A 12,298-nucleotide genomic window follows, 5' to 3' on the forward strand; every position below is an offset into this window, starting at 1 on the left:
CTTGCTGGTCACTAAGTCTGGCTGCCCATCCAATGCTCATCTCGTTCTGGAACATTCTTACAACGTGAACAATGCAGCTGAGCTGACTCATACTTCCAGTGTAGAAAACTCACTCAATTCAGAAAGAAGCAGTTTTATTTTTGTAAAGCTACACATTTTAGTTTTTCCCTTAAATTGTGCTTTCACTTACTGCCCACCATTTAGAGCCACAGCAAACATATTCATGGCCTCTTTTAGATGTCTAACTCATTCATGATTCTTGGCACTGGTCTGCACAACAGGTTGCTCCAGATGGTTTCTGGGATTAATAAGAAGTCACAATTTGGAGAGAGCTATGACACTGTTCCTGAGAAAACATTTCATTTTATGCCAGCTAAGAAGAGGGTGTTGCCCTTCACATGGGACAGAAGATGGTGGCCAAGGTCGCTCAGGATATTCCTCAGGTGCAGAACCACTTTTCCTTCTGTCTCTGCCTCTTCCCTCTTTTTTTCCTGGAGACACAACCCCACATCCTCACCCACTGTTTATAGCACCCTGACTCCTACCAAAGTAGGATCATTGAATGGGGTTTTTGTAAGGCCAAGAAAGGAGACAGACCTTCCTTGAGCACCAGAACACACCCTATTTTTATAGAAGGGTTGTTAAGGGTGCTTCTTTGCGGCAGGCCTGCTCTAGGAGGAGGCCTTTTCTTTTCCTACCCCATCTCTTGCACAGCGTCTCAGGCTCCCTTACTTCCTGTTGGCTCAATTGGGGGAAAATCTGGCCAGAGGCTGAGAGGCAGAAAAAGAAGACCCTAATGCAGCGAATGCAAAAGAAGCAGAGGAGTTCAAACAAACAAACAAACAAGGAAAAAGGAAAAACAAAGAGAGTTTTGAGGGGAAAACTGTGTGCGGTTGGAGAGGAGGGACTCTCGGATTCATGCCCTGAGTAGAGTCACTATGAACTGAAATTCTAATTGAAGGAGGAAGAAGTGGACCCTTCCGCATTATCATCTAGACTTTGTTCATGCACTTGGCTGTCACAGTCAGGCACTGCAGTAATAGGCCTGGATAACAACAATCCTCCAAAGATTATGGGCATAGGAAATACTTGCATGGAGAGGGAGATGAAGAAAGGTCTTTCCATCAGTATCCAAAGTAAGACAGGTAGTCACTGTGCTATGTTAAGGCTAAATCATTGTTCATTCAGTAATTCATTCCTTTAAATAATAAATTTGAACACTTACTATGTTCAAGGAACTTTAGAGGGACAATATTTTCTCCCTGTACCAATAGCTTATGAGAGATTTGGGAAAATGAGACATTAAATTGCAGCATAAATTAAGAGAATTTCACAGAGGGGTTTAATCTTAAGTCCCCAATGAGTGGTATAAACAATATTTGCTATGAGTTCATGGAAAGAGTACACTTTGGAATGATTAGGGTAGGCTATATTGAAAAGGTGAGTGTTCAGTTGAGTTGGAAATGGATAAAGAGGCACGAGGCGTCTTAGAGGTGGGAAAACATGTCAAAAGTGCAGAGGAAGAATGAGTGTATCATCAGTGAGTTATGAACAGGCCCAACTTAATTGAAGCCAACCGTTTTCAAAAATAATCAGTGAAAGAATTAACATGGAAATATAGATTATGGAGGATATGAATATCATGCTAAAGAGAAACATTTTGATCAGGAAAATAACATGTTGGAAATTATGTTTAGAAAGAACACAGGAGGCACCTGGGTGGCTCAGCTGGTTGAGAGTCAGACTCTTGACTTCAGCTCAGGTCGTGATCTCAAGGTTCGTAAAATCGAGCTCCATGATGGGCTCTGCGCTTATAGTGTGGAGACTGCTTGGGATCCTCTCTCTCTCTCCCTCTCTCTCTGCCCCTTCCCTGCTCTCTCTCTCGAAAAATAAATAAATAAATAAATATTAAAAAAAGAAAGAACATGGAATGGGAATGGCCAGCATTGGTGGAGGCAGATCGGTGGAGGGGAGATCCCCATCAACAGGATTTTGTAATAAGCCGGGTGGGAGGTTTAAGACTGTGGAATTAGAGAAATAGAAAAGAACTATTTTTGTGTGCATTGTGAAGAGGAAACCGGTGGGATTCAATGACTGATTCGGTATGATGCCAGAAGAGAGTCAAAGACAATTCAGAGATTTTGAATTTGTGAGTTTTATCATTAACAGAAGATTTTGAAGGGTGAAGATCTAGAAGGGTCTACTGTTGTCTGAGGGAAGGAAGCAGTGATCAGAGAAGAGTGTTGTAATGGGTTTTGAACAGATTTGTGGAATCACCTCCTTGCTACTTAACGTGATAGTCAGAGACCTCTGATTTCTGGCCCGGCCTCACTGTGCTAATGTCCCACCCTACACTGCCCTTATAGCAGCTGCTGTCCACAGTGGCAGACTTTAGGGTCACCTGGGTTAGGGGACTCTAAAAATCCTTAGCCTGGATTGTACTCCAACCAATGAAATCAGAATCTCAGGGGTTGGGATCCTAGTACCCGTATATATTTTTTAAAGCTTGTCAGATAATTCTATTATGCAGCCAATGTGGAGACCATTTATTGCCTTACACATATTTACTACCTACTCTTTTCCATATTTCTTCCTTGGAAATACTCCTTTGAATGGGCAAAAGGCACTGTGATAACCATTGTCCCGTCTCAGCGACCAACCAACCACCCAACTACCCAACTGCCTACCAAGGTGGGCACGTCCTTGGTTGTCTCTCTCCCCCTCACACCTGCACTAATTACCAAATCCAGCAATTCCACCTCTTAATTAGTTCTAGAATCTGACCTCTTCTTCCCTACCCATCACCACTTCTTAGCCCAGGTCATTTTTCCTTGCAATCCAGATGACTGCAGGATCCTCCTAAGTCTTCCAGTCTCGAGGCCTTTCAATCCCCTACCAATACTGTCGCTAAAAAAACTTCTTATAAATGCAAATCTGGTTAGATCACTTCCCTGATTAAACCTCAGCAGTTCTATAAGGCCATTAGGGTGATTTAGAGGATATCCCATGATTTGTCCTTTGATCACTTGTCTAATTTTACATTTTGCCATTTACCACCCCCCCACACACACACACACTCTGTGATCTGGGTGTACTAGATGCCTTCTCTTACTTCTGGATGCTTATTCATAGTGGTCTCTATGCCTGTAACACTTTTCCCCTCCCTTCCCATCCTTTTCTCCTAGTATACTCCTGCCCCTCCTCTTTATCATCCTTCTCCACTTTTCAGCTTAGATGGCAGACACTTTCATGTGAAAACCTTCAAAGGCCCACTAGGTGTGGATTAGATGTTCCTCCTGTGTGCTTTGGCCTTATTGTAATATTTATTACACTATTTATTTACCTTTGATGCTCACTAATCCATTTGTTTTGTAAATACAAGGACCGTGTCCATTTTGTGACTATTTTATCCCCAGCAAAATGCCTAAAACATAGTAGATGTTCAATAAATAATTTTGGAGTCACTAAGAAATGGATTGCCTATTATTATATTACAAATAACACAGTGGCTGATGCACATCAGTTTCCCCACAGTGAACACCCAGCAAAGAAATAACTACAGAGAACATTTATTCATTCTTCATTCTGGTGTCCATACAGAAAGCCAGTAGAAAAACAGAACACTGCAGTTTTGATCAGTCCTGCCTAAGAGCAGAAAAGCAGGGGAGTTGTCAAAATTAATCTGACTGTTTATCTCTTTAAAAGAACGTTACTAGTACAACTAACAGGAAGGTATTTGTATGAAGGACATTAGACAAAGTAGTAAAACTATTAAGATAGTGTTGGTAAAATACTAACCAAGAGAAGTTACGGGGACAAATTAAATCCTGAAATTGAACAACGACACGTTTGCTGAGCCCCTTTTGCCGTTCTAAGCGTTCCTGGAATTTAGATGCCCACCTAAGAGCCACTATATTTTCTTATAAAAGAAGATTGAGATGAAATTCGGTTGCTTCTATGGTTTGAGATTAAACTCCTTCAGGGATACGGGAGGGAAATTAAAATGGTTTGGATCTCTTATCTTTTGGTTTCCAGCTCCTTTGGCACCAGCATAAGATGTTTGACGATCAGGGCTAAGCCACCGCACACCATCAGAACTGAGCACGTTTGGTTTGTTCATTCTTCCGTGGGAGGACGTTTTAGGCATGTAGCCCCGCCCTCCAAGACACAAGAGTGAATTAAAAGTGGATTTAGAGAGCACCCAGCAATGATAAACTGCAGTTCTGAGAGGAATAAATCCACCACCCAGATTCCCTTTAGCTGGCAAGGGAGGGGCTGAGGAAAGCAGCAAATTCTCCTTACGCTGATGTGCAGACACACACACATACACACACACACACAGAGCAACATGGCGCCCTCCTATTCCTGCTTTTCCACAAATAACCCATTGAGTAAGAATAAAGACCTTGCTTATATATCTTAGGTTTGAAAATTAAACAAAAGTGAAGACTTAGAATCACACCACAAGGTGTTCTCTGGGAATTTGATTCTAACTCACTGCATGACAAGCTTTCTTAGAAGTGTGAGTAAAAAAAACCCAAAAAACGAAAGGTGTGTGTGGAAGACAGAAGAGTCATTTAATCCAAGGAGCATCTGATCCTTGAATCTCCTCTTTTAACATGTTCCACTGAAGTATTCCGACAAGATAGAACCCACCCCGCCAAAATCTGGGGTCTTCTGCAGTACGGGATATATGTTTTAACTTTATAATTGATCTGAATTTTGCACTCTATAAACATGTAATAAAACCTATCTTATATGAATATTAAATAAAGTCAGTGTATCTGTGATTTTACATTTCTTCTAGCAGATGAAGAGGAAGCTAGGGAACAAATATCTTCCATATTAAAAAGGAAAAAAAAGGTTGCAATCCTACTTTGGTATCCCCTCCTGGCCTTTCATAGTATTTCCCTTACCTTCTCTGGTACAACCCCCAGCCCTGGATGTTCTGGGCTTTCTGATAATTACCAGGCTCAGGAGAACATCCTCCTCTCAAAAGCCCACCTGATGGCCAGCTATTTTTATCCATACATCCATCAAATAAATATTTATTAAGGGTTTACTATGTCCCAGGACTTATATAGACACTCCCCAGTCCTCCTTTTCTGTCTCTAGTTCACCCCTCACCACACAAGCCTGTACTCTTGTGAATGTGGAACACCATAAAGGCTTTCAAAGAACAACCGACCCTGTATTGAGTGTCCCCAGTGGCTTAATGTTATAACTTCTTGTCTTGCTTCCTGTTAGGGAACTTGGACCAATCCTAATTTTTACAATTGAATGTTCTTGAACCTCCTATATACCTTCTTCTTGACCCACTTTCCTATTTTCCCCATATGAGACAGATTATGGAGATTAAGGGTAATAGGTTTTATTAATTTTACTCTGTGGCTAACCAACTAACCAGTGATAGTGAGTAAGCCACTTAACTTCCTGAAGTTCCTTTTCCTCCCTGAAAATTGGAGATAGTAACACTTACCATGTAAAGTTGCTATTAAAATGAGGATTAAATATGTCTAGTGATGTAAAACCCTGCATGGATCTGGATCGTAGTACATCTTCAATATACAAATGTATTTCAGAACCCAGTTAGAAACAAGTTCTAGCTTCTTCTTACTGTGAGAATACCGTCATGCATGGTAGGCAGCATATACACGTAATTGAGGCAACGGCAAAGAAGGCACACCAACAAACAATGAGGGAAAGTTCTAGAAAAAATGTGTATATTTAAAATTTTTTGTATGTTTATTTATTTTTAAGTGAGAGGGAGAGACAGAGCATGAGCAGGGGAGGGGCGGGGGGGGGGGGACAGAATCTGAAGGAGGGTCCAGGCTCTGAGTTGTCAATACAGAGCCCCACACGGGGCTCACACTCATGAACCACCTGAGCCAAAGTCGAATGCTTAACGAACGGAGCCATCCAGGCACCCCTATATATTTTTAAAACATGGTAGTCATCGTGGGAAAAAAAATATAATTTTGATGGACTTCTTCACCTTTATCTTACGTTGACTTAGGCATGTGTGAGATTGGGAGCAGCCGTATCTTTTATATATTTATGACTGCTAAAGGCCTTAGGTTTGTTTAGCAGACAACTAGAAATTTTGCATCACAGTTAAGTGCTGTAAGTAATGTCCATCCACAGAGTACAGTTCTACCTGCTCAGGTTCTCCCTCCAAGAGGGTAGCCCAGCAACAGTGAAAAGACTCAGTTCTCTGACTTTTACTAGATAAAAATGCCAAAAGCTATTGAACATTTACTATAGACTATGCTGTTTACATGGATCATTTCACTTGGGTCTTACCAGTATCCTAGCTTTAGCCTGTGAAGAAACTGATGCTTCTGGGTGTAAAGGCATGTGCGCTGATCTATGCAGCTACCCAGGTGGAGGGCTGGGATTCGAAGCTAGCCTTTCTGATTCTAGGGCCTGAATGCTTCAACCCTACACTAGACCATCTCACTGGTTTCCTAAATGGAAATTTCCAAGGCAGTCGGCATTAATGAATTTTAGGGCAAGTTATTATTTATTGAACTGTATCTGACATACAATATCCTATCACTTTCAGGTGCACATCATAGTGATTGGTATTTCCACACACCGTAGAATGATCGTCATGATAAGTCTAGCGACAGACCATCTGTCACCTTACAAAGTTATTGCAATATTGTTGACCATCTTCCCTATGCTGTATGTTTCATCCCCATGACTTTGGGGAAGTCATGTACTTTTGGGGAAGTTTGTACTTCCCAATTCCCTTCACCTATTTTGTTGGCCCCCAATCCTTCCCTGCTCTGGTAAGCCAACAGTATCCTATATCTGTGAGTCTGTTTCTGTTTTGTTTGTTAATTTGTGTTGCTTTTATAGATTCTACATGTAAGTAATAGCATACACTATTTGACTTTCTCTGACTTGTTTCATTTAGCATATAACACCCTCTAGATCTATCCATATTGTCACAAATGTCAAGATTTCATTGTTTTTTGTGCCCAAGTAATAGTCCATTATATATATATATATTATATATGTATATATAATATATATATATTATACATATATATATGTATATAATGGGTATATACATGATCTTTATTCACTTGTCTGTCAACGGACACTTAGGTTGCTTCCTTGCCTCGGCTGTGGTAAATAATGCTGCAAGGAACATAGGAGTGCCTGTATCTCTTCAAATTGGTGTTTTAATTTCATGGAGATAAACATCCAGAAATGGAATTGCTGGATCATATGGTAGTTCTATTTTTCATTTTTTGAGGAACGTCTGTACTGTTTTTCATTGTGGCTGCACCAATTTACATTCCCACCAACAGTGCAGCAAGATTTCCTTTTCTCCACAACTTCGCCAACACGTGTTGTTTTTTTGTCTTGATAATAGCCAGCCTGACAGGTGTGAGGTGACATCTCATCATGGTTTTGATTTGCGTTTCCATGATGACTGGTGATGTTGAGCATCTTTTCACGTGTCTGTTGGCCATCTGTATGTCTTCTTTGGAAAAATGTCTATTCAAGTCCTCTGTCCATTTTTTTTATCCAGTTTCTTGTTTTTTTTTTTTTTTGATATTAAGTTGTGTATGTTCCTTACATATTTTGGATATTAACTTTTTATCAGATGCATGGTTTGCAAATGTCTTCTCCCATCCAGTAGGCTGACTTTCTGTTTTGTTGATGGACTTCATCACCGTGCAAAGGCTTTTTAATTTGATATAATCTCATTTGTTTATATTAGCTTTTGTTACCCTTGTCCAAAGAGACTGGTCCAAAAAAGATTGTTAAGACCATGTCAGAGAGCTTACGGCCTATGGTTTCTTCTAGGAGTTTTATGGTTCCAGGTCTCCCATTCGAGTTTCTAAGTCATTTTGAATTTATTTTTTGTGTATGATGTATAAGAGTGGTCCAGTGTCACTGTTTTGCATGTAGCTGTCCTGTTTTCCCAGCACCATTTCTCAAAGAGGCTGCCTTAGGATAAATTATTTTTCTATACTGTTTCTAGATTTATATGGGTGAAGAAAAAAAGTATGGAAGAAAGTGAAGCCAGAGGCCGAAATGGACAGGACGAAAGATTGCACAACCTTAGAAAGAATTTGCAGACTGGTGCAGGGCAGCTAACCCCCACCACAGAGGGATACCAGGAGCATTCATGAAGTAGCTGGTCCGAGTTGCACTGTTCCTTGGAGGAAGGAGCTTTATAAATAACTGAGGCTACTTTTCTCTTTAAAAGAGAATTAAGTAAACGTTGATTGTTTGCTTAACCAGCACAACTTGACCTTTATCGCTAGTGATTTTTTTTTCTTCCTGTAAAAGGCAAGACCCTGGAGATCATAGGGCATCTTCAACATGGGGAGCTGCCCAGAATTTGCATTGAAGGTCCCCTGAAAACCATCTTTGTCCCAGACGGCCTCGCCCAGGCAAGCATGAGAAGTGCATGGGGTAAGCAAAGGGCTGGGTGCCATGGCATTTGTTTTTCATTGAATAGGATTAGGGATTCTGACATGAATGATTAATCACCACATTGCAGACGGCTGACGAACACAGGAAAGAGTCCACTCGGAGTGGATGGTGCATGCAATCTATTCCAAACAGCTGCTGGGTGTTCCTGTCTCTTCCACCTCCCTACTCTTTCCTTAGGGTCCTTACTCCTGGCATCTCTCTTTCTCATTCCCTTTCCCTTTTCTAACTTGGTCTTCTCGCTTTTTTCTTTCTTTCACGTTTTCTCCCCCCTCTCCAAAACCCATCTTTGGTGATGATGATTCTCTCTTCCTTTCCACCCCCAATCCCCTTTGTGTCTTGTATGCCAAACTGGTACCTGAGTCTGGAGCCTTGGCGGGGAGAGCACACTGAGGGTTTGTAACGGAGGGAACTGGAGGCTAGATTTGAAAGCATTGGGCTGACTTCCAGCTTTTCCCATCACACCCTTATGTACAAAGGCAACGAAGAGGAAAATGTCACTCCGCTGACTGAGAGGAACAATACAAACAGAATGGCACACACACACACACACACACACAATGTTATGTGAGGAACACAGCAGTGGGAACAGGAGTTGTGTCTCCAGGTGTCTCAATTTTCCAGGCTTGATGTAACTCCCTGTTTCTGGAGGTAGATGTGGCAGGAGGCTATTTCCTCCATGCTTGCTATAGCTTGTTAATGTACGATTTGAACTTTAGAATAATGTTTCATTTTTAGCCATTTGGTTTTTGGAAAGCTGCGTTTGCTGTGACTCCCCTTGGGAAGATGACACCATCATAAGCGCCTGAGTCTCAAAAGCCTAGAACAAGAACTCTGGAGTCTGATTTTCTTGTTTCATTCCTGACTGTAACCTTCCTAGTTGTGGGAATCTCGGTCTTACATCATCTCGCATCAGAATTATCAGGAAAACGTGAAAACATGTGGATGGCTCCTTCCCACTCCCAGAGTTCTGATTAAGTCTAGAATTGGGTCCAAAAATGTGCATTTGTAATAAGTTCCCAGGTGATCCTGTTGCCATGGGTCTGGTAATCCCTCTCAGAACCATTTTCCTCAGTGACTTCCTGGTCCTCTGTCCACATTTATAAATACACATAGGGTCTGTGGCTTAGCATTTACAGCTTTGAAAATCTAGGATTACTCTTAGAGAAAATAAATGTTACTAAGAAAGTTGACCAACTATCCGATATGAATATAATGTGGCCAAGAAAGTCATCTAAGACAAAGATAAAAACTGTCATCTCCCAGTCTTCCAGAATCTTCTCTCCATACACACACACACTGATAGAGTCCCTCTTCCCTGTACTGTGCCTGATGACATCTCCCTACGTAACCTCCTCTCAAATTCTTCATGCTCACTCTGTCATGTCCCAGGTGGTGGTCCCCGTGGAAATGTGACCCTTTTGTCTTTTATCACCTGCCTATAACTTCAAAGTGCCATATATATATATATATATATATACATATACATACATATATATACATACATATGTGTGTGTGTGTGTGTGTGTGTGTACTGTTGACTCTTGAACAACATGGGTTTCAACTGTGTGGGTTCACTTATACACAGATTTTTTTGGTAAAAAGTGTATTTTCCCTTTCTTATGAGTTTTGCAGTAACATTTTCTTTTCCTTAGCTTCCTTTATTATAAGAGTAATATATAATATATATAACATACAAAATATGTGTTCATTGGCTGTTTATGTTATTGGTAAAGTTTCCAGTTAACAGTAGTCCATTAGTAGCTTCTGGAAAGTCAAAAATGATACACAGAATTTCGACTGCAATGAGAGTTGGTGTCTCAATCCCCATGTTGTTCAAGAGTCGTTTGTGTGCATATATATGTGTATGTGTGTATATATATATACACGTATATAATATTATATATATTGATTCTATATAAATGTATAATGAATTATTCTATTTATATGCATTTTATGTATACATATAATAATTTAAGTAATATATATATTTGAACTTATCATCTGCCTAAGATGTTAAAGTGACAAACACATATTCTATATTTTCAAAGTGATACAAATATGGGTAAACATATTTAAACTTCACTAGCCATGCCAAGTCAGCAAGCCGGCAGGACGTCCACCTGCCCCAAGTGCAGCGCCACCAGGTGTCCTCTTAGCAGCCTGCGATCAATTAGTGATTGTAATTGAAACTAAATGTCGTTAATTATGTAACTTTGGCCTCTTCCAGTTTGGTTCCCCTAAAATGGCATCACGGCACTGCGGGCACTACAAAGAGCTGGCGACAAGAGGAAAAAGGAATGAACGCACAGTCCACAAGCACTTGACTCAAGTTGAATGCTCAACCCGCTCTTACTATTCGTTTCTTTTTTCATCCAGATGGGGATTTCTGTGCATATGGTAACAAGCGTAAAATTTTGAACGACCTGATTGGCAATGAAGTGAAACAGCTTCCAGTGTCACCCTCTCTGGGGTATTGGGTTCATAAATGTTGTTAGCTCATTGGAAGAGATGACTTCCAACCCAAGGCTGGCTTTTCAGAGACTGGTCCAACAAGCCGAAGACTGTTGAGGGCATTGCCTTCTTAGAAGCTCACATCCAACAACCCTGTCTACGCTGCTGACCCCACCTACTGTAAAGCCATCCCTGTGGGAGCAATTGTCTCAGCTGATTTGAGAATCTACCTCAAATGTAAGCCTGGAAGGGAGAATGAAGGACATTTGCCTTTGATGGGGAAATGCAATCTTAAAGCCTGAGGATAGGTGATTGCTGTAATACACAGGGTCCCAAAAAGCTGAGCTGTCACATTTGGCTAATGGATGGAAGCATGAAAAACTCTGGAAATATCAAAGCTTAACATTTTTCCAGTAACATTAATTCACTTACACTGTACATAATTTTTTCAGATTACTCATTAAGCTGTTAAAATAGCTTTATATAGAATATGAGAAATATGCTTGCTTGTACGTGACTAAGAGTCTCTCAGGCTTTGTATCTCCTAACTTTTTTTTTAAGTATAAATTTGTACCTGAGTGCTTTATTAATATAGCTTTTTGCATATAATTTCCCTAGTGGTTTTTTGTTTTAAGAGAAAGTATGACTGGAACAAAGGAACTGCCAGTATTTAATAATGTTTGCATTCAAATATTCTACATAGATTTTAAGTTTAGCACGGTGATGGGGTGCCTTGTGAGGGGAAGTCAATTTCAGTATTTTGCTCCTGCTGTGTGCTTGGAAGTTTCTTTTTAACCAGGCAAATCTGAACAGATAGGAGAATAAACTTTCTGGCAAGACACAGCTTCCCTCTTACCCCTCTCAACCACCCACCAAGATCTCCCTTCTTATATAATGTTCAGAGTTTACCTAGAAACTTCCCTGGGTGAAGTCCTTAGTGACATCTTCAGACCAGACTTGAGTGTATACAGCCCCACTGTCTTCTTCAGAACCTCGCCCTGTGACAACATCTAGCATAAATGTCCTGCTCTCTGCCATGTGACCATGCTGGATAATTGGATGAATCCGAGAGCCAGTGGGAACTGGATTGCAGAATATCACTGGAACTTGAGGATTTCACCAAGACTCTTAGTCATTGATGTCCTTATGTGCACAATGGGATCATAGCCTTTAAGTCATAGGATTGTGTGGAATAAGGGAAATTGAATTACAATGACAGGAAAGTGCCTATAACATCATCTTGCTTTGTTTCCTATGTTGTCCACTCCTGTCTCCCCACACGCCAGGAGATCCCAGAGGAGAATCTCAGTATGAGGAAGGGTCTAAGAGATGACTTTTGCTCATGACATATTGGGCACAGGCAATTCTGCTCTACACATCATAGTCC

Source organism: Prionailurus bengalensis, chromosome E4, assembly GCF_016509475.1.
Source record: "Prionailurus bengalensis isolate Pbe53 chromosome E4, Fcat_Pben_1.1_paternal_pri, whole genome shotgun sequence".
Lineage (NCBI taxonomy): Eukaryota > Metazoa > Chordata > Mammalia > Carnivora > Felidae > Prionailurus > Prionailurus bengalensis.